This window comes from Eubalaena glacialis, chromosome 6, assembly GCF_028564815.1.
Source record: "Eubalaena glacialis isolate mEubGla1 chromosome 6, mEubGla1.1.hap2.+ XY, whole genome shotgun sequence".
Lineage (NCBI taxonomy): Eukaryota > Metazoa > Chordata > Mammalia > Artiodactyla > Balaenidae > Eubalaena > Eubalaena glacialis.
Window position 1 is genome coordinate 54,710,256 of NC_083721.1, and position 22,354 is coordinate 54,732,609.

Genomic DNA, 22,354 nt, shown 5'->3' on the forward strand with positions numbered 1-22,354 from the left:
ATGTTGTTTCCTTTTCTGTCTCACTCACTGCCCAGTCTGGGTCAGACACCCCTCCAGATACCTCCGTGCCAACCTAGAAATATCTCTCTCATGGCACTAAGTACATGCTATTTTAATCTTCTAGTTACTGTTTCTGTTTCTCAGAACCAGAAGGCAAAGAAAATGTCTCATACATTTTTTTTTTGAGCTCCAAACTGTTATGTAACTGCCTAATGCATGGTGATAAGTACACAACAAATGATTACTTAATGAATGAGCTCACCTGCATAGATGACAGCACAAGTGGTGACCAGGAAAAGGAGAGGAATAGACAATTCACCCAAGAGGAAATAAAATCAATTACACATGCCTTGTTTACCATGCAAATACAAGAAGTAGAAATTAAGACAAATCTGTCTTCAGTCACTTACTCAAAGAAAAATTATATTAATGGCATTATTCAATGAGAGCAATTATGAGATGAAAATGGTATAGTCATATATTACTAGTAGGAATGTAAATAAATTGTTTTTATAAAAATTATAGTAATGAGCACCAAGAAGCATAAAATATTCATGACCGTTTGACGTACTTTGGGAAGTTATCCTCAAGAAAGGAGCTAAAGGAAGGAAAAACTTTCATCTCAAGGCTCTACCCTGAGCTCCAGACACATCTACCCAGATGCCAATTAGCCCGACTAGGGCAATTGGCAGCTTTGAAATTAAACCCGTTAAACTTGGTTATAAGCCAGAATACATTCTTTCTTAGTTAACAGAACCATCCACTCAATTGTTACAATGAGAAACCTGGGAATCCCTCCTTTCTACTTAACTGACTCATCCAATTAAACACAAAGCCTTCTCTACTTTACTAGCTCCTCTTCTACTACCTCACTCCAGGGGTCCCTCACCTGAATTGTTTCAATTGCCTCCCCTCTTGGCCAATAGGTTTTGCATAGCACAAACCAACAGATACTTCTAAAATACAAATCTTGTCATGTCACTCTCCTTCATAAGTCTTTCCAGTGCTTTCTTACTGTTATTGTATATTGCTCCTCAACTAGGCTTAAAAGGCAAACTGTTGTTCACTGCAGGGCTCTCCTTTACTTCCCATGCTATGTGCTAACCAGGTTCTCTAGTTCTTCTGGACCTTTACCTTTAATTTACTTCCTGTGCTTATAAGGGTTCTCCCCACCCCATCTCTCCTTCAGCCGGCTGATTCCTGCTCATCTATTATGTTTTGGCTTAGGTGTTACTTTCTCTGCGAAGCCCTAGCAGACAATATTCCTTAGCACCATGTATTTTTCCTCTTACAGCATTTGTGACAATAAATAAATTTGTTAATTAATAATAAACTAACTTCCAGGCCTACTAGAGTCCAGGAAGGCTGGTATTATTCCTATCTTGCCTGTCAATGTATTTCTTAATGCCTAGTACACTAAGAACATAGGAAATGTTTTTAGAATAAATGAATAATGTGGTCACCAAAAAATTAGTTTTAAAAAAGAAAGATAAGATCAACAACAAAAAAAGCAATCACAAACAATGCTGAAAATGATACCACTAAATGGATACACATATATTTTTGGTGGAAATGTGAATTGCCACAAACTTTCAGATTAAGTAACCTAGCAACGTGTACTAAAATTAAAAAAAAGAAATCTCCACTTTCCTTGGAGCAGTAATCTTGGTAGTTTTGGAAATCTATCAGGCAGAAATAATAGCTTCAGTACATAAGGACCTATGCATAAAGCATTTATGAAAGCATTGTTTATAGTGGCCAATAAAATAAAGAATAAAAACAATAACAAAAATACTAACTCTTGAAACATCTATGTTCACCATTAAGATAAAGGTTGAATTAATATTGTACAAATAATGCAGCATCACATTATCACATCTGATAGCGTAACAGCTATCCCATATAAAAAGATATATCTACATTATTGACTTGGAGGGATGTTTCAAGATATATTGTCAAGTGAATAAGGCAAGTTTATATGAGAAAAACTGGAACAATATAAAAAGCCATATAAATAAGTGTACACATACCCACAAGCATACAGAAACGTATAAAAGAATTCTCAAACTGTTATCGTTAGTTACCAGAAAGAGTAGAATTTGACAGGATTAGAAAAATATTAATTTTCCTCTTATAAATTTCCATATCATTTGACTTATAATAAATTAATGGAGGGGGATATATGCATATGAATAAAATAAAAGGTGCTAAAAAATTAAAATGGCGACTATTCTTTTACAAGTATCTTGAAACATCATGCATTTTTACAATACATATTTTAAACGTTGGGAACATAAACAAAAGAATGATGTCTTACATTTTTCTTTAAGTTCATCAAAACTGGATTCCTAAACCTCTTTGGTCATTTGTTTATCAATATCTCATTTCCATAGTGCTCCATATATCCCTTTGTCAGACCCAAATCTCAGTCCTCCTAAATCCTTCCCCTGACTCCCCTGCTTTGACTTGACTGCCTGGTCCTGACCACTCTTCCTCCCCTGAAGTCTCTCTTTATTATAGGCATTTATTCTCCCACATGTGTCATACCTCAGGGTACAGAGGTGGAGCCCATGGTCTTCCCCACTGCTGCTTCTACAATTTACTTCTCCTTATTCTTGTAAAAGAAGCAACAAAAAAGTGAAAGAAAGAAAGACAGAGATATACTATTGATATGCCAACAACTCTAGCCCTCACCACACTTTTCACTATCAAGAATATGCAGTTACCCACCTCTATCACTTGTCTATTTCATTGATATATTCCAAACTGAAATACTGTTCTTCTTCTCAGCCTTGATTTTCTTTTACACTAGTTTCCTTCTATCAGTAAATGGCACTTGCATCTACACAGTTGTTTATGCCTGAACTGAGGGAATCCTCTCTCATCCCTCATATCTAATTTAATACTACCTGCAAAATACATTATACATCCAACCTATTATAATAATCTATTAGATTATATTCTTCACTCACTGTCTGTTATAGAATTTTATACATATATATATTCTTGCAATATAATTTTGTAGTACCTCCCACTGGAGTAGTCAGACTTTAATCCCCACCCAATGTTTTGCTTGGTCATATGATTTGCTTTAGCTAATAAAATGTAGGCACATATAATATATGCCCCATCTGACAGAGGGGCTTTAATGTACTTGGATAATTTGGCTTAGACTTTTGCACTTCTGCCTATCTGCTTTGAAAAGAACATACCTGGGGAAGCTGGAACAGCTGGAACAGACTTGCACCCAATGCTTGAGGCAAGCCCTTGAGCCGTCAGTCTACCTGCAGAACCATGAGTGATAAAAATAAATGCTTGTGATTTCTGAGGTTATTGTTACACGGCATTACTGCAGCAAAATACTCATCTAATGAACCACCCTAGTCCAGTGCTCTGTCTCTCATCTGGTCTAATGTTGCAATAGCCACTTTCCAGCAGTCCTCTGCAGTGATCTGCACAGAGCAGTCAGAGTGGGTGTTTTAGAAATACAAGTTCAATCATGCCACAACCCTTCTAAGAACCACCTATTGTACTAGAATATAATCTACCTCTATTAAGGTCCTGATGATCTATTAACAGGCATACATTTTAGAAAGGAAGCACTCAATTTCAAACATAGGAAATGGTCATGTTTATTTTGTTTCCTTAATTATGCAGAACTCTTTACATGTTAGGCCTCTAGTGAAAGCTGAAGCTCTGCCTGGATGTTTGTCTCTTGTCCCTCATGGTCTGGCTTATGCTTAATTATCTATCAGGATTCAGCTCCAATTCCATCTCAGATATTAATTTTGTCCTATAAGATTGTTTTCCTTCATATCACTTGTCACAATTTGAAACTACATATATATATTTATTCATATGTCTGCTTTATTTTTCTTCTAAAAGACTGGAAGCTTCTTAGAGGTATAGCCTTTCTTTATTTAAATTAATACCAAAGGTATTAATTTAAATAATATCTGAAAGATGAGCTTGAATGACTTTTTATTTCTCTAGTGGTTAGACCAAGGAATGGAATGACTGATAAAATATCTAAAGGGGAGGAAAAGAAGAGACATTTAATATTAAAATATTGAAATCTAAATAAAAGAGATACATTATTTCAATCTGGATAGCTAAAAATTAAATGGAAAATAAACTTAAAAGGTTTTGCACAGCAAAGGAAACCATCAACACAATGAAAGGATAACCTACTGAATGGGAGAAAATATTTGCAAATGATATGACCAATAAAGGATTAATATCCAACTTATTTAAATAGCTCATACAACTCAACAGCAAAAAGACAAACAACCTTATTAAAAAATAGGCAGAACTGAATAGACATTTTTCCAAAGAGGAAATGCAGATGGGCAACAAGCACATGAAAAGATGCTCAACATTGCTAATCATCGGGGAAATGCAAATCAAAACCACACTGAGACATCACCTCACACCTATCTGAATGGCTATCATCAAAAAGACCACAGATAACAAATGTTAGAGAGGATGTGGCGGAAAGGCAACCCTTGTACGATGTTGGTGGGAATGTAAATTGGTACAGTCTCCATGGAAAGGAGTATGGCAGTTTCTCAAAAAACTAAAAATAGAACTACCATATGAACCAGCAATTCCACTCTTGGATCTATATCTAAAAAAACCCCAAAACACTAATTCAAAAATATACATGCACCCCAATCTTCATAGCAGCATTATTTATAATTGCCAAAATATGGAAGCAACCTAAGTGTGTCCATCAACAGATGAATGGATAAAGAAGATGTAGTGTATATATATATATATATATATATATACTATATATATATACACACTATATATATATATATATCCATATATATATAGTATATATATGTGGAATACTACTCAGCCATAAAAAAGAATGGAATTTTGCCATTGGCAGCAACATGGATGGACTTGAATGGTATTATGTTAAGTGAAATAAGTCAGACAGAGAAAGACAAATACTGTATGATATCACTTATATGTGGAATCTAAAAAATACAATGAACTAGTGAATAAAACAAAAGAAGCAGACTCACAGATATAGAGAATAAGCTAGTGGTTACCAGTGGGGAGACAGAAGGGGGAGGGGCAACATAGGGGTAGTATATTAAGAGGTACAAATTATTATGCATAAAATAAATAAGTTACAAGAATATACTGTATAGCACAGGGAATACACCCAATATTTTATAATAGCTATAAATGGAGTCTAAACTTCAAAAATTGTGAATCACTATATTGTATACCTGTAACTTATATAATATTGTATATCAACTATACTTCAATAAAAAAATTTTTTAGGGGGGTTGGTGGTGGTGAGATGAATTGGGCGATTGGGGTTGACATATATACACTAATATGTATAAAATAGATAACTAATAAGAACCTGCTGTATAAAAAATAAATAAAATAGAATTCAAAGATCAAAAAGAAAGATCTTATAGAGAGGACCTTCAAGATGGAGGAGTAAGACATGGTGATCACCTTCCTCTCCACAAATACATCAGAAATACATCTACATGTGGAACACCTCCTACAAAACACCTACTGAATGCTGGCAGAAGACCTCAGACTTCCCAAAAGGCAAGAAATTCCCCACCTACCTGGGTAGGGCAAAAGAAAAAACAGAGACAAAAGAATAGGGATGTGACTTGCACCTCAGGGAGGGAACAGTTAAAAAAAAAAAAAAAAAAAAAAAATTTAAAGAAAATACATCTAGTGACTTTAACATATAACTTGAAAATATAAAATAGTGATCATTTAATATATTCAAGAAAGGGAGCAAGGCTTGAGTATAAGAATCTGCATTACAGGATACTATGATTTCCTATCCTTGAAGTGGTGATCTTCATTCACACACTCCCTAGGGAAGCTAGCAATGGAAACACACCAGTCATGGTTTATTTGTAAGTTTATCTGGAAGTCATTCACAATTGAAGAAAATCAGCAGAGGTAAGGCTCAGACCTTATTATTAAGTTCCTGACAGTTCTTAGGCTGCTAAATGTATTATCGATCTACTTCTGGTCATGTTTTTGGTTCAAATCTGGCCCATCCTATCTAAAAACTATTACTCATTCACTGTTATCTGCTCACAGCACACAGCGATGTTACTCAACCTATTTCGAGACTGCAGGTAACTACACTGCAATCTTCTCTTTCAAGAGAACAATTTACTGCAAAATTTATGACCAGTAGGATAATTTCACATAGACGGCAAAATATGGTGGAAAGCACTGAATTAGGAACTAGAATAAATTTGATTCTCTTATGTCCTATTTCCTCTGCCACTCCACATTGGGAAGGAAGGAAGGAAGGAAAGAAGGAAGGAAGGGAGGGAGGGAGGGAGGGAAAGAGGGAGAGGGAGAAAGAAAGAAGGAAGGAAGGAAGGAAGCAAGGAAGGAGAGAGAAAGAAGGGGGAGGGAGGGAGGAAAGAAAATCTACTTATTATTCTTTATTTTAAAAGGCAAATAAATAAAAGAGATAATACATGTGAAAGTACTTTACACAATTTAAAGACTAGTGTTATAATACAGTGCATTACTATATGCTTAATTACTCTATTTTTGCCAAATTGTTGTCCAGACATATTAACCGAATTTAGACAACTAAAAAATATATTTTGGGAATCAATATTTTCTGAATTTGCATGACTCTAACATGGTAGACTTAAATTTAAGCCATTTTAATAAGAGATTTCTGAATCAATCACTACGGTAAAGTAGTAATATGTGAATTATATGTAAATATATAAATTATATATATGTAAAGTCCAGATATTTTTAAGATTTCCTTCGATTTTACCTAATGTCCTTTTTCTGTTTCAGAATCCCATCCAGGATACCACACTACATTTAGTTGTCATGTCTCCTCAGGCACCTCCTGGCTGTGACAAGTTTCTCCTACTTTACTCGTTTTTGATGACCTTGGTAGTTCTGCCCCTCAATTTGGGTTTGTCCATTATGTTTCTAATGGTTAGACTGCAGATATGGGTCTTGGGGAGGAAAACCACAGAGGGAAAGCTGCCATTCTCATCACATTGTATCAAGGACATGACTTAATCACTGATGGAAGGTAAGCTTTCCCACACAGCTGTGGCAATGACTATTCTGTTTCTACACTGTGAAGTTACTTTTTTAGCCCCCTTTCCATATCATCTATAACTTTTGCTTTATAAAATTTGCTGCTACAGTATTTGTACATATATATTCCTAAGTATTAGATCTTACTGGATCTTGTAGCTTTAGCATTACAATGCTTTCGGCCTAGATTCTACACTGAGATTAAGATCACTACCTGTTATTTTCTTTACTTTGTATTTGCCTGACATACCTAGTCCATTTTTTATATTTATCCATTCCAAATCAATTTGTTTTTAGATATATTACTTTTCGACAGCAAAGAGTTGCCATGCATGCTAAAAGTCTTTTATCTTTTAATAGTTAAGCCCATTTATATTTACTGAAAAAGACATATGACAGTCTTTCAAATTTTATCTTATGTAACAGCTAGCATGCAAAACATGTGTTGCATAATATATATGAACATTATGTAACTTAAATACACGTGAATGTGTATATAAACAGGCATAAATTACATACGTGCATATATGCATGTGTGTGCATGTGTCTGCATGATTTGTTTTCTTTGCCTCTTTTTTCTTTGCCTCCTCTGAAATTTTGGAATTCTTGTATTTTTGTTCTAGTGGTTAACTTTATACTTATCCTGTGATACAATACCCTTAGACCTCCCCCCTTTAGATAACAAATGTTATCTTTTATGAAAACCAATAACGTCAGCTCTAATCCTCTTCCCTTCCATCCTTCCCTACTCCTTTGTCATACAATTATCTTTTTACTGAATGATTACTTTTGTTCCCTTAAATTTGCTAACACTTTCACTACTAGAATAGTCAGTTTAAATGATATTCCTTGATCCCCAATGCTCACAAATGAGTAATCAATGAGTTTATTCTACTTCCAGTGTTTGTTCCTCTTTCTCCCAATTTTTATTATTCATATATCATTTCTATGTCTAAAAACATTTAAAATTTACATTCCATTTTTTTATCCTTATATTCACTTTTTTTGGCTTAGATTTGCAATTAAATCTATTCAGTGCTTATTGCCAGTTCTTTTGCTAAAGTACCCTTGATTTGTTGGAGGACTCAAGGATTTTTCTCAAGGAGGACTTATGAAAACAATATTCTCAGCGTTCTTGCGTAAAAATTCAGTATTTGTAGCCTTTATGTTTGAAGAACAACTTGCTTAGATGTAAAATCCCTGGCTCACATATTCTGAGACTCCTTCAGTATATAATATTTATGTTAAAAGAGATAACTGAGTCAAATACTTATTAAAAATAAATTTCACAAGCACTTTTTTAGTTCCTGTTATGTTTAAAGTACATACACCTTGACCAAGGTGTCAAGGTTATTTTTTACATCACTTTTGTTTTATTTTATTTTTTGGCCGCGCTGTGCGGCATGTGGGATCTTAGTTCCCCAAACAGGGTTCGAAACCGTGCTCCTTGCATTGGATGCACAGAGTCTTAATCACTGGACTGCCAGGGAAGTCCCCAAGGTTATTTAAAGTTAAAAAAAAAAACTACCTTTGCTGACCATATAGTCTGAGAGGGGAGACAGTATGCCAACAAATAATTACAGTAAGATCCAAGAAAAACTAATAACAGCCAAAAACACAAAGGGTTGGGGGAGCACATTTAAAACACAGATAAAGAAGCAAATATCAGTACAAATAAAGTTAATATTTATACTATTTAGGAGTGAAAGCAAATAAATGAACTTTGATCATCAATTAACAGCAATGTGCAATGTTCTAATTATAAGTGCTTATTTAATATATATGACTACACTAAGTTAAAAAATGTTAGTCCAAAGGATGTAGCAGAAAACAACTTTATTTTCCCCCATTCCCCATTTTGTGTCCTTTCAAACCAGCTCTGGGGAACATGTTCTTCTTTTCCTCTCCATGAACTCTCTGACAGGTCCCATGATTGTCCCAATCGCTCTCAATTCATTTATTCAAATATCTCTTGAGCATCTCTTATTTGCCAGGTGTAGGTGAAGCAGAAGGAAACAAAACTCGAAGCATAAAACGTTTTTTTAAACTTTATAATATGGTGAAAACAAGTGATCTAGAGTGCTGGGGATAAAGAATGACTTGTATGTGGGTGCAATTTTACATGGGCTGGTCTGGGAAGGTACCTCTGAAAGGTTATATCTGAAACCCAACAGAGTAAATAAGCCAGGAGGCTATGTGGGTGGGCAAAAACATTCTGGATAGAGGGAACTGCAAAGGCAAATTTCTATGGGAAGAGCAGGCTCCCTGTGTTCTTGGAACAGAGAAGAAGTTGGGGAGACAGTACATGACTTAGCAAAGGGGAGAGCAGAGGAAAATGAAATCAAAGAGGCAACAGGGCCCTGATCGTGTAGGGCCTTGTAGGTCAGGTTAAAAATTATGGACTTTTCTATGGAACAAAAGGAATGCATTCGGATGGTTTTAAATAGACAGACGACATATTCTGAATTTTATTTTAACAGGATCACCCTGGCTACTGTGTTGAAAAGTAAACAGTATATGGCATAGATCAAAATAAGGAGACTACCATTAGACGGCTTTTAAATGAGCAAAGGTGAGAAATGATGGTGACTTAGATGAGCATGTCAGTGATACATTGGGATATACTGCGAAGTAGTAAGTTTCTCAATATCATTTACAAGTACAGTCAACATGATTTCTTAATGAATTGAATATAAGATGTCAGAGAAAAGAAATCAAAAATGACTTCACAGTTTTCTGATGAACAACTGGAGGACTGTAGTTGCTATATACTGAGATGGAAGAAGGCCGAGATAGAAACAGGTTTAATGGGCAGATTTAAATCAAGAGTTAAGTTCTGGGAATTCCCTGGCACTGGTGGTTAGGACTCTGTGCTTCCACTGCAGGGTGCACAGGTTCGATCCTTGGTCCCTGGTCAGGGAACTAAGATCCTGCATGCCACGCAGCACGGACAATAAATAAATAAATAAACAAACAAACAAATAAATAAATATTTAAAAAAGAGTTAAGTTCTAATCATGTCAAGTTTGAGAAGCCAGTGAACATCCAAGTGAATAAGCTGAATACACAGTAAAATACATGTGGAGTTCATATGAGTGGCCTAGGATTGTATAGGAGTCAATAAGAAGTTATTAATTATATTTAAAATTGGACAACTGCATGTAAAAGAATAAAATTAGTACATTTTCTCATACCATATGGATTAAAGGTCTAAATGTAAGACTGGAAACCATAAAATTCCTAGAAGGAAACAGAGGCAGACACTCTTGACATAAATTGTAGCAATATATTTTTTTGATCTGTCTCCTAAGGCAAAGGAAGCAAAAGCAAAAATAAACAAATGGGACCTAATTAAACTTAAAAGATTTTTCACAGGAAAGGAAACCATCAACAAAATAAAAAGCCAACCTCCTGAATGAGAGAAAGTATTTACAAATGATATGACCAATAAGGGGTTAATATCCTAAATATATAAACAGCTCATACAATTCAATATCAAAAAAACCCAAACAACCTAGTTTAAAAATGGACAGAAGGCCTAAAGAGACACTTATCTAAAGAAGACATACAGATGGCCAACAGGCACATGAAAAGATGCTCAACATCGCTAATCATCAGGGAAATGCAAATCAAAACCATAATGAGATATCACCTTACACCTGTCAGAATGGTTATCATCAAAAAGAACACAAATAACAAATATTGGTGAGGATGTGGAGAAAAGGGAACCCCTGTGCACTGTTGGTGGGAATGTAAATTGGTGCAACCACTGTGTAAAACAGTATGAAGTTTCCCCAAAAAACTAAAAATAGAACTACCATAAGATCCAGGAATTCCACTCCTGGGTATATATCTGAAGAAAATGAAAACACTAATTCAAAAATATACATATACCTTAATGTTCATAGAGCATTATTTACAATAGCCAAGATATGGAAGCAGCCTAACTGTCCGTCAACAGATAAGTGGATAAAAAGATGTATTATATATGGAATACTATTCAGCCATAAAGAATAATGACATTTTACCATTTGCAACAACATGGATGGACCTGGAGGGAACTATGCTTAGTGAAGTAAGTCAGACAATAAAAGAAAAATACTGTATATTTTCACTTATATGTGGAATCTGAAAAATAAAACAAACCAGTGAATATAACAAAAAAGAAACAGACTCATAGATATAGAAGGCAAACTAGTGGTTACCACTGGGGAGAAGGAAGGGGGGGGGCAGCAAGATAGGATTAGGGAATTAAGAGGTACAAACTACTATGGATAAAATAAATAAGCTACAAGGATATATTGTACAACACAGGGAATATAGTCAATATTGTATAATATCTTTAAACGGAGTATAAACTATAAAAATTTTGAATCACTATTTTGTACCCCTGAAATAAATATAATATTGTAAGTCAACTATATATTAAAAAATAGTTTTTAAAAGCTGTGGGACTGGATAAACTCTCCTAAGGAGTGATTATAGTTGGGAAGATAGCTGCAAGGATCAAACCCTGGTGCATTGCATAATTTAGAGGTAAGGAATTTGGGGAAGCTGCAGAGACTAAGAAAATGTTGTAAGAAAAACAAAACAAAGGAATTATGTTCTGGAAGCCAATGAAGACAGTGGACAAAGGAGAAAGGTGGTGGTGTGTCATATGATGGCTTTGGATCAAACAAGATGAGGACTGAGAGGAGACCACTGGACTTGTGAATGTTTGCAAATCATTTGTGACCTTAACAAGAGCAGTTTTTGAAGAACGGTGTGGGCAAAAGCCTGACTGATTGGGTATTCAAAAGACAATGAGCTGGCAGATATTGACAGCCCTTTTGAGTTTTGCTGTAAAAGGAAGCAGAGAAAAAGTTCTCCAATCACTTTAGTTGTAAAAAGGTACTGTTTCAGTCATTAAAATGTCATTCTGTGTAAGATGAAAAACTCCCACTTCTGACCGAAGTTAGCTTTGGAAATGCTTCAGTGGCATAAGTGGGGTGTAGTTGACTTCCTTTTCCTGCCTGTCTCATTTACGACTCCACTCCATTAATGAGGCTGCTGCTGCATTCTCGGGGGTAAAAAAAAGATGAGGGAGAAGGAAGGAGATGTGAGGGAAAGGAGAGATGATACTTGAACAGCATTAATGAATTCTGACTTTGGTCTTTGAGTGTGGTAGGTATTTATATCTGACCCCCTAGGCTTGGAAAATGGTTCAAACTTAGTCTCCCCTCACCATCCCCAATTCCTGCCCCCGACTTGGGATAAGGTCTAGTTTCCTAAATTCAGATCATATCTCCTCCATCTAATCTTTTATAAATATTCTCTTATCACCCTGGTTTTGAGCAGTTTACTCCAGAGAAACTCTATTGAGCCAACTCCCCACCAAGTGACTCTCATAGGGCTGAGTCCCCATAAGACCACAGGATGGGCATGATCCATGCAGCCTTGGCCCTAAAAAATCTTCGGGAAAGCAGCCTTTTCCCAATGGAAGCATGTTTCCTTGATCCATCATCAGAACATTCAGGCAGCCAGACACTCTTAGGCTTGAGAATGATGCCAAGATTACCTTCTGCTAATCTGGCCATTTCCTTTGCTATTTGATGTCCCAAGGGGTAAATTGTAAAGTTCTTCTTTGGAGGCTGAACTGAATACTGATAACTTTTATTTCATGTGTACTATGTCAAGGGCTACTCTAGAATCGTTACTCATATTTAAAAATGTATTGTTCACAGTACCCATTGAGGTAAGAATCCATTTTACATACAGGAAAACAGAAGTACAGAAAAGTTAAGTAATGTTCACAAAGTCACATAACGTCTAAGTGGCAAGCTCAGGATTTAAACTTAGACAGTCCGGCAATGGAGTCTGCACTCTTAGCCGAAATTTTCCTGATAGGAGGAGACTGAGACTCAACTCCACACCACTATTAACTTACATTAAGAACAAGAAAACTTAGATTCTGTGTTTGTTACATTATATGATGCTGTTAGTTTGTTAGAAAGCTTTTGGTCTCTAGCAATACCATTATTGCCATTAAACAAATAAATATCTTTGGTGCTGCATTTTGTTTATATGTAGCAAAATAGCACATGAGAATAACAACAGGAACTGTAAACTATCCTTAAAATTTTCCAAGGTGATCCATCTGATGGAAACCCATTCATTACCTTTCCTCATATCTACACAATTTGAAGATTCAGAATCTCCTGATGGAAGAACCAGCTCTGAAGCTGATGTTCTTGAAGGCACCAAGTTACATGATACAAAGTACAGAAAAGAATTGTGACAGAGACAGAATACAAAGGACATATTTTTCTTCATATTCTACGTAAGACAAAGGGAAAAGAAAATGCTCCAGAGGACAAAGTACATAAGAATATGGATTAAAAGTCAGGAGAAATTCTCAAGTTTTGTTTGGTTGATTTCCCAGACTTTTACTTTTTTATATTTTAGGTAAATTCCTATCTAACACTGAAAATACAAGTATAAGGAAGATGTTCATTCCTTAAGCTCATTCCTATTTTGTAATTCTATTAAATAAATAATATTTTATAAAATTAAGAAAGTATACATTAGAGAGATAATAAAAAGTGTAATGCAATGTATCACCTTTATCTGTAGTCTAAATTCAAAATATCAAAATATCATGTGAGGCATCTCAGAGGCTAGTATTATACTGATATCTTACACACTTCAGCATAGACATCCTGGTTTCACACTATCTACCCTTCAGGTCCATCTTCGGAAGAGTGCTAGATGGTCTTTCTGTAGGAAATGCTGCCAACACTATTAATGGCCTATGCTAAAATATAAGCAAGCGAAAATAAAGTCAATTCGGCTATCTTCCTCCAAACCCTAAAATCTTGTTCCAAAAATCTGTAACCAGACATGATTTTTAAAGCACAAAAACATGGAAGTATCCAGAAGCAAACAGCAAGCATAGCATACATAGCCCTTCACCTTTTCTTAGAGAAAAGTCTCTCTAGACCAACTTTAGTGTCAGAGTTACCTGGACAGCTCATTCCTAATGCAAAAGGTCATTACCCATTCCTGGAGATTGAGTCTGGAGGTTCAGGTGGGGTCAAGCTGCTCTCTAACTGATTCTAATGCTGGTGCTTACTGAAGTCAGTTGTCTAGCAACTAGAATGGTCGTTCTCAAAATCTCAATCTCTGTACCATCTACATGAATACCATTTGGGGGGTTATAACATTATTTACTTGATAATTAAAGAATCTTTCTTTAAAGTTTTATATCTATTAGATATACATATCGTAGATAGATAGATAGATGATAGATAGATAGACAGACAGTAGAATCTTATGTAGCCAGCTTACAATACTTCATTAGCCACTTCATGGTTTTATATACATGCATTCTCAATTTTGGACTGCAAATTAAAACACCATTAAAATTCAACATATGATTCTCCCATAAAGTACTACAGTATAAATGACTCACATTCAACAATTCAAAAAATTATGTTTCAGAGCATAAATATTTCCAGTGAGATGTTTTGAATACTGCATAGTATTCAAGAACTACAAGAATACTGCATAGTGAAGAAATATTAATACACTGTGCTTAATACATAAGAAATGGCTTTTCTTATATAAAACTGTAAGCATACATGGAGAACATGGAGACTAAGAAATCAATCTGGTATTTGAAATTTACAGTGAGTCTTGAATAATGAAAGCTGATTTGGAAATATGGAGACCTGATCAAGATGTTGAATATATACAGAGAGAGAAGGGGAAAAAAAAAAAAAAAAAACTTTAGCAGATGGCAAGCATAAATTGAAATATAATCTAAGCACCTGATCTTTTGTAGAAACACACATTAGCTTAAACTCAATTATAAAATCTAATTACATTTCTTGTGAAACCTTTTAAAATGTTGATCAGTTATTAACAGCTTAATATTTGCAACTACTTGGAACACAGTAGGTAAAGACAGTGCAGTGAGACTAACTATAAAGCATGTGTGGCTCATCCATCCAGTCATCAGCTGCATGATTAACAAGAAAATGTGCTCAAGTTCATTTGTGACTAACTGGCAGTCTTCGTTACAAAACAAAAGCTATCCTTCCAAGTTGAAAGAAATTTCTTAACAGATTCTTAACTGGAACCATCTGCTTCTCCTGAAATCTTTTTTTTTTTTTTTTGGTCAAAGTGAAACTTTTCTTGACTACTTTCTTTTACTGTTGTCTTAAGAACAAAAGCACAAAAACTGATCAATATGGCAATCAAGACAATTCAGTAAGAAACTTTCATCTATTTGCCACCAGTGAATGCCACAGAGACCATCACCGCAGGAAAGACAATAGAGGAGGCAACTCTAAGGCAATCTTTGAGCAACTTTCCTAGTTTTAAAGTTTCTTTAGAAAAAATGTTGGCCTTTGGTTCCGTTTTACAGTTCACAGTGCCATCAATTGAAGCTGTGCACAGATATGCTGGGAGAAAATGGCTCCTTTCAGGTTAAGTTGGTTTTAACTCGCAATGTGACTTACTCCATTTGAAATGTGGCTAGCTTCATCTAGTCTAAATTGGGGGCATGTATCATTGTCTCTTTTTGCCTCGGGACAGTACTGGAAATGAGATGTTTGATTTCAATGCATTTTTTTCCAGCTGAAATTGTGTAAACAAATAGATCGGGGAAGATGTAATGAAATCATCTGTAGCCTGGAGCTAGCTATTGGTCCTGCGCTAAGCATTTGACGCAATCAACTGTCTAAGAGATTGAAAGTCCTAGGCACTGGGATTTAAGGTTATCATGAGCTCAGAGAAGGGAGGATCTAGGAAGGGGTTCACACAGTAACTTCATATACAGAGGTTAGGTCAAATAGAGTGGTAAGTGACCAAAGGCATTTTGACCAATAAAAAGAAACCACATGGATAATTCAAATACTAAAATTAATATTTTAACAATAGAGAAACTCTAGATCAGAATTCAAGTGTACTTAGTTTTCCCTCTGATTTCGTTAATAACTCATTGGTTGCCTTTAGACAAACCAAATGATTTTTCCATGCTTCCGTTTCCCAGTAGGAAAAAATATGGTTAGAAAAGGACTATTTTACCCAGAACATTAAGGACTATAGAGCACAACAGGGAAAGTAACAAAAAATGGATCTGAGTATTTTATCCTTGCATCAACTGGAGCAGTAGTATTGCATTTTTCTATTGCATTTTACATTTTCATTTAAAGGAGTCCTGTTGCCATAAAATGCTTGAAAAATTCATAGTCTAGAAGAGGGTTTCTAGAGTGACTTCCAGCTCTGATGATGGCAAAGGCATTTTAGACAAGGTATATAATTCTCAACTCTACCCTAAGTAACCTCTGTGCACACAGCTCCTGTGACAGGATTTTCATCAACACAAATTTACATCAGAGAATGGGCATCACTAAAAGACTAATAAAGGAAGGGAATATAGTGGAGATAAACAGTGAAGGGCCTTCACTTTGTTAAAAGAGAAAGTCAATATGAGCATTTGTATTCATTCAGAAATAAGTAGAAAAGAATGCTACTATTTGGTAGCTTTCCATTGAATGGGCTACAAAAGTAAATGAAATTATGAAATGAAAATGAAATAAAAAAAAGAAAGTGAAAGAACATAACTTCTGTAGTGCTAATTAATAACTCAAATTATTTCTAGAGCAATTTATTAGGTATACGTTAACCATGGATGTTTACAATAATCTTAAGAAACTCTTGAACTAAATTTTTTGATCAGATAAAATGTTGTATTGAATAGTATGTGAAAAGAGTGAGCTTTTGTCAGAAATATTTCATTGTTGTACAAAGATTTCATTGCAATAAAATTTTATTTGTATTCGAAGAGAATGGAAAATTCAGAAATGTATTTTTCTAAATGAATAAAGGAAATTAACATGGCATTCTGTTAAAAGATATCTCATTTTATGACATTTTGACTAGGTACAGAAAACTGGAATTATAATGTACCTCATCTACTCAATATCCTACTATTATTTGATGGGAAATATTTTTTAAAACAACTCAACTAGAGTTAACTCCTTAAAAAGAATCTTGAAAATAGGATTCTCCCAAAATATTGTTTGTATTAGAGTATATTTTATGAGAAATGAAGCACTTTTGGAAAACAATAAATCATGCCTAAAATTCCCATTCACTCTCACATACTCTTAATAATTAAAATGATGTAGAAAAGTCCTTCCTACTTGGCTACATAGATTGCTCTTCTCAGTGATGTCAAGAGGTCATGTGGTTTTATAAGAGCAACATACACGCAAATGATTGTGCTTTGATGAAAATAATTAAGGAAAAAGTATTAATTTGTTTAACCAAGTCAATCAAACATCAGGATGTATTATAAGACTAGCTGGAAGGGAAATAGTATTTCTGGGTGCATGCACCTTGAAAGATTCCTCATCACTTTGTGAGGAAATGCTAATTTTCATTTTACCAATTCCCCAAGATAAATGTGGGTAGGCAGAGAGGCTTGCAGAAAAATCCCTAATCAGAACAGATTACAGGACTCTGTGATTCTCTGACAACTAATTGAGGAAACGTGTTAACATGGAAGCATGTTAAGCCAAATGGAACACTTACATATTTATTAAAAGTTAGGCATAGTAAACTAAACAACATATAAAACATGAATTCAGTTATGGGGAAGAAGAATGAAGTGTTTACCTGAAGGCAAAGAGGTAGAGTCAGACCAAATTATCTAATATCATTCCCCACCTAGTCACCCAATGCAAATTGCCATTTCCTAGTGAACAAGAACTTCACTCTATCGTCTTGGAGTCAGGAGATGGTGATCATCCAGAAAAAAACCTGATTATTGCCCATTTAAAAATATTATGATTCACGTCAGCTGAGCAATCAGAAAGTCGCCTGAGTAAATTAAAGATTTGCTTTTAAATATTGTAACACATCAATAGATTAATGTCATAAATGTTCAGAATATTTTGAAAATTAGATCTGAACCAAGAAAGAACAGCTAGAAAATAAAAACATAAACGAAGACAATGTCAAATGTTCTGGTATAAATCCATCTATGGGGTTACATGCTCTCTTCCAGATACAGTCCAAATATTTTATACTTTGAGATGTTTGTGGGTTTGTTTAATTCAAAAGATAATTAGATTACTGATAAAAGCTAATAAACTAGTCTCACGTATGACTCTGTAATATTCTTCTGATTAACCTCTGAACTTGCTTTCTTTTCCTCCCACTCACCTCACCCCACCCACCACCATAGGATCTACAAATTCCAAGTTAGAATCACATCTCCCTGATGTGCTCCCAAATAGACAAAAAGGAAAGGGATTTTCCTTTCCTTAGTTGAGTCAGTCTCTAAGGCAGATGGTTAATTCATTGCACCTGTAACCAATTAGTCATTCAAAACAACTGGTTCTTCACAGTAAATTGTTGCTTTGCCAATATGAGAAGCAGGTGCATATTCAATGGCTAAATCGCCAAGTGGCTGGGTACACAAGATGGAAATAATCCAAATACAAAACTCTTTTAGATTAATGTGCAGAAAAATATGACCAGTTACAATGCTTCCAATCTAAATTAAGAATTTAATTATTTCAGATTTTGAATCGTGGCTTTGAGAATTTTACTTTTTCATTCTGATATTTGGCTATCAAATTAAGCAGATGTTTTTTCAATAAAAATTAATACTTAGAATTTTTTTCTTCTTTCTTGAAACAATGAACTTTGATTACAATAAATGTATTAAAATATATTACATTATATAGTAATCCTATTCAGTTATTCTGCTTCAAAACAGGTACCTTAAATGGAAGATTTAACTTCCAGCCCAGGCACAATGACTAACTCCATGAAACTGGGTACAGGTTAGTCACTTTCATGTTTTGTAGAATGAGAATCTTTGTGGACTATTTGATTATTCTATTGCTACGGTGCCAACGTTACAGACTTTCATAGACTTAAACCATTTTATTCTAGGAAATTATTCAATAAATATTCTTATGTTTCTCAGATATATTATTTGAATATAGAGAAGGGGTCCAGAAACAATTTTGGGGGCTTCAGATGTCAATAGCATCAAATGTAAGCATCCCAACTTCTGAGTTCTCTTTCCATCAGGATTGTAGGATGATAAGGAATCACGCCCAAGAGGAGCATCAGACCCTATTTAGTTGGCACCAGGATCTTATTCATATCTTCTCATCCTAGGAACCAGCCTAGAGGGTACATACGTGGGGAGACCATGGCCACATTTCTAAAATTAATAAGGGATCTCCAAACACCTGGATGAAAATTTTTGTACAGGGAGGAGATTATCTCTGGGAGGATACAAGACTCCAACTGCATCCAGTTGTAGTAGCATCACTATCCCAATCAGGACAGACACACTGGAGACATGTTTAACTCTGTCTTTCCACATCTCACATGTCTCCAATCCTTTGGATAGAATTTTCAGTATATTTCCCATGTTTTTCATTTCCATCATCACTATTCTTCTGACGTCCTTGTCCCCCAACTGACTTGTTCAATGTATTCACACATTTTTCATTTACTTATTCAATGAATATGGATTAAGTATCCACTAAGGCCAGGCACAAAAAAGAAAACTGTGAGTGGAGAATAAGGCAGACAAGATCCCTGTTTTAATGGTGTTGATAGCCTAAGGTAGATAATGACAAATAAATCAATAGTTAAATTTAGTACTAATCCAGAGCTGAGGATCATGAAGGCTCCTGGAATAAGTGAATGTCTAAGCTGAAACCCAGCGGTGAGCCCCTTCTCTAATTAAGCAAAATAAAAGAGGGAACATTTTTCCAGGCCAGGGGAATGATCTGTTTCTTGTCTCCTGACTCTCAGTGCCAAGCTTCACAATGATTACAGATTTATATCCTTAAAAATACTTCAGATCATGGCCATCCTCTGTTTATAGATTCCCTATTGTCTACTAAAGAAATTACAAACTTGAGATTGTTTCCAGCCTCATCTTCTCCAACAAAGGGCAAAAGAGTATTAGTCCAGCAAAGAGTATTAGTCCTTTGCTGAAAAACAGGAACAGTTAACCCATTTTTTTTGTTGTTTGTGCTATGTGCTTATGCTGGAATGCCCCACACTGTAATGCCTTCTCAACATCACATGAAGTCCTACTTATCCTTGAAATATCTGTTAAAATATTGTTTTCTGGGAAGTTTCCCTTGCCCTTCCATTCAGAATTAGCTGCTTTTTAAAAAATTCTGCAGCCCATTCACTGCTCCTCTATCATATAGCACCTATTTTATTCTGCTTTCTATAGTAGATCTTTGTTTGTAGCTGAAGTTTAGGCTATACTAGCAACTTGAAAGTCCCTGCCCCACTGCTTTAGAATTCCTAGGCCACACTCCAGTCTAGAAAGCTTTCTTCCTCCATAGCTGCTTTATTGCCACAGTGAAAATAGAGTTGCCCATAATTTCCTGTCTCTCTCCAAGTAGCACGGGTAACTTGATACTGGATGTTCCCAGTGGTATTTCTCACTATCAGGGCCCCCTTTAGCAACTAGAATTTGACCTTGCCTGTGCTTTATTTCTCCTCTCCTCCCTAACGACCTGAGCTTCCTGGCATTACTTTTCTTCTCCACTCTCTGGTATTCCTGATGAATTCCCATTTAGAATCATGGCTCTTTCTGCCATAGAAGAAAACCTTCTTCCAAACATGACAAAGTTTTCCCAGAGATGGACTCACCTCTAAGAAATTATGCATTTTTAAAAATCTCCTAAAGAGATATTTGCTTTTTTAGATTTAAAGTTCCCTTAGATAAGAAATTCAGACCAGGTTATGGTAAACTAGGCTTTTCCTAACATTCTTCTACTCTCACATCTGGTCCCTTAAATATTCTCTGACATTTAGGGTTGTCACATGGAACCCTCTCCAGGGTTGGGTGGACACCCTTCATCTCAGCCTTTGATAAAGATTTTAATTGAAAAGAACTAACTTCTGATCATAATACTCCATTTACAGTTGCCCCCAAAGAATTTTAGGTCCTTTTTGGAATGAGAGTTCCTAGAAATTCTATGACTCTTGGTGCCTTGGAGTCATTGATGTAGGCTCTGGCTGCATACCTCTCCCTCTGCAATGAGATTATGCCTAATTCTATTTTTCAAGCCTCTCAATCTTATGAAATCTTGCCTAGGATGGTGCTTTATGCACAGTAGGCACCTAATAAATGCATGCTGAATTAAATTTTCCCAGGAACAAACATATGGCTCAGATGACTAAAAAGTGAAAATCCTCTATAACATACTGCATGGCCATCTAAGGGGGAAAAAATCTTGTTAATGCTCATGGTGACAAGTTTATATCCTGAAACATGAGATCTGATTAGCTTTTTAAATTTAGCTCTCATAACTACTACTTTTACTGCTTGTCATAGGATTATCCAGCTCACTTTGAAATTCAGCTACAAAATAGAACACTTTGACGTTCTGTGATTATACCAGTTTCTGTGAACATATAACTCCGTGGCAGGGGGTTTACTAAAACTAGAGTTTGGGAACCTAAGGAGGTCATGTTGAAGAAATCTCAAGGGGGTCTCAGGGATGAGAACACTTTGGGTGCATTTGGCACTGGTACCAGCAAAAAATACAGTGTTTTGCCAGGATCTTATCTTGTTAACTGAGATTTTGTAGTCATGAGGACAAGGTCATGGATTCAGTTTTTGTATGTCAGTTCCTCGGCCTTGGGCTGTACCCCTAAGCTGTTGTCAACAGATACCCATCATTTACCAGGAATATCACTAAAGCATGCAACACAGGGGCACTAACTTAAAAGTCCATCAACAATTTATTTCATAAATTTGTGTTGAGCACCTACTAGGGATTCTGAACTTATTCTGTAGATAAGAAACCAGCAGCAACACTCTAGTATTTTTTAAGTAAACATATACATATGAACTTTCAATAGAGTGTAGATCTGTATGTCAGATCCTTGGCCATTTAGAGAGAAAATCAAGCACTGGGAGACATGCACATCCTGGGTTGAGGTCAGGAGGTTTGATCAGCAGAAATAAAAGTGAACTGGAGTCTCTGGGCTTATCTTAGGTCAATGCACTTACCTAGGCACCAGGACTCTAGGGGTCAATGACCATAAAGTTGAGTCCAACAGACAGTTTAAAACAGATTGTATCAAGATAGATACCTCACGAAATGGGGAGGCCATTGGCTTCCTATCATGATTCCTAGCACTACAATTGGAGAGATGTCAGCAAATTATCCCAACAAGTAATGAGAGCAAGCTGCCACCATTCCATACAAAAACATGCATAGCTTAG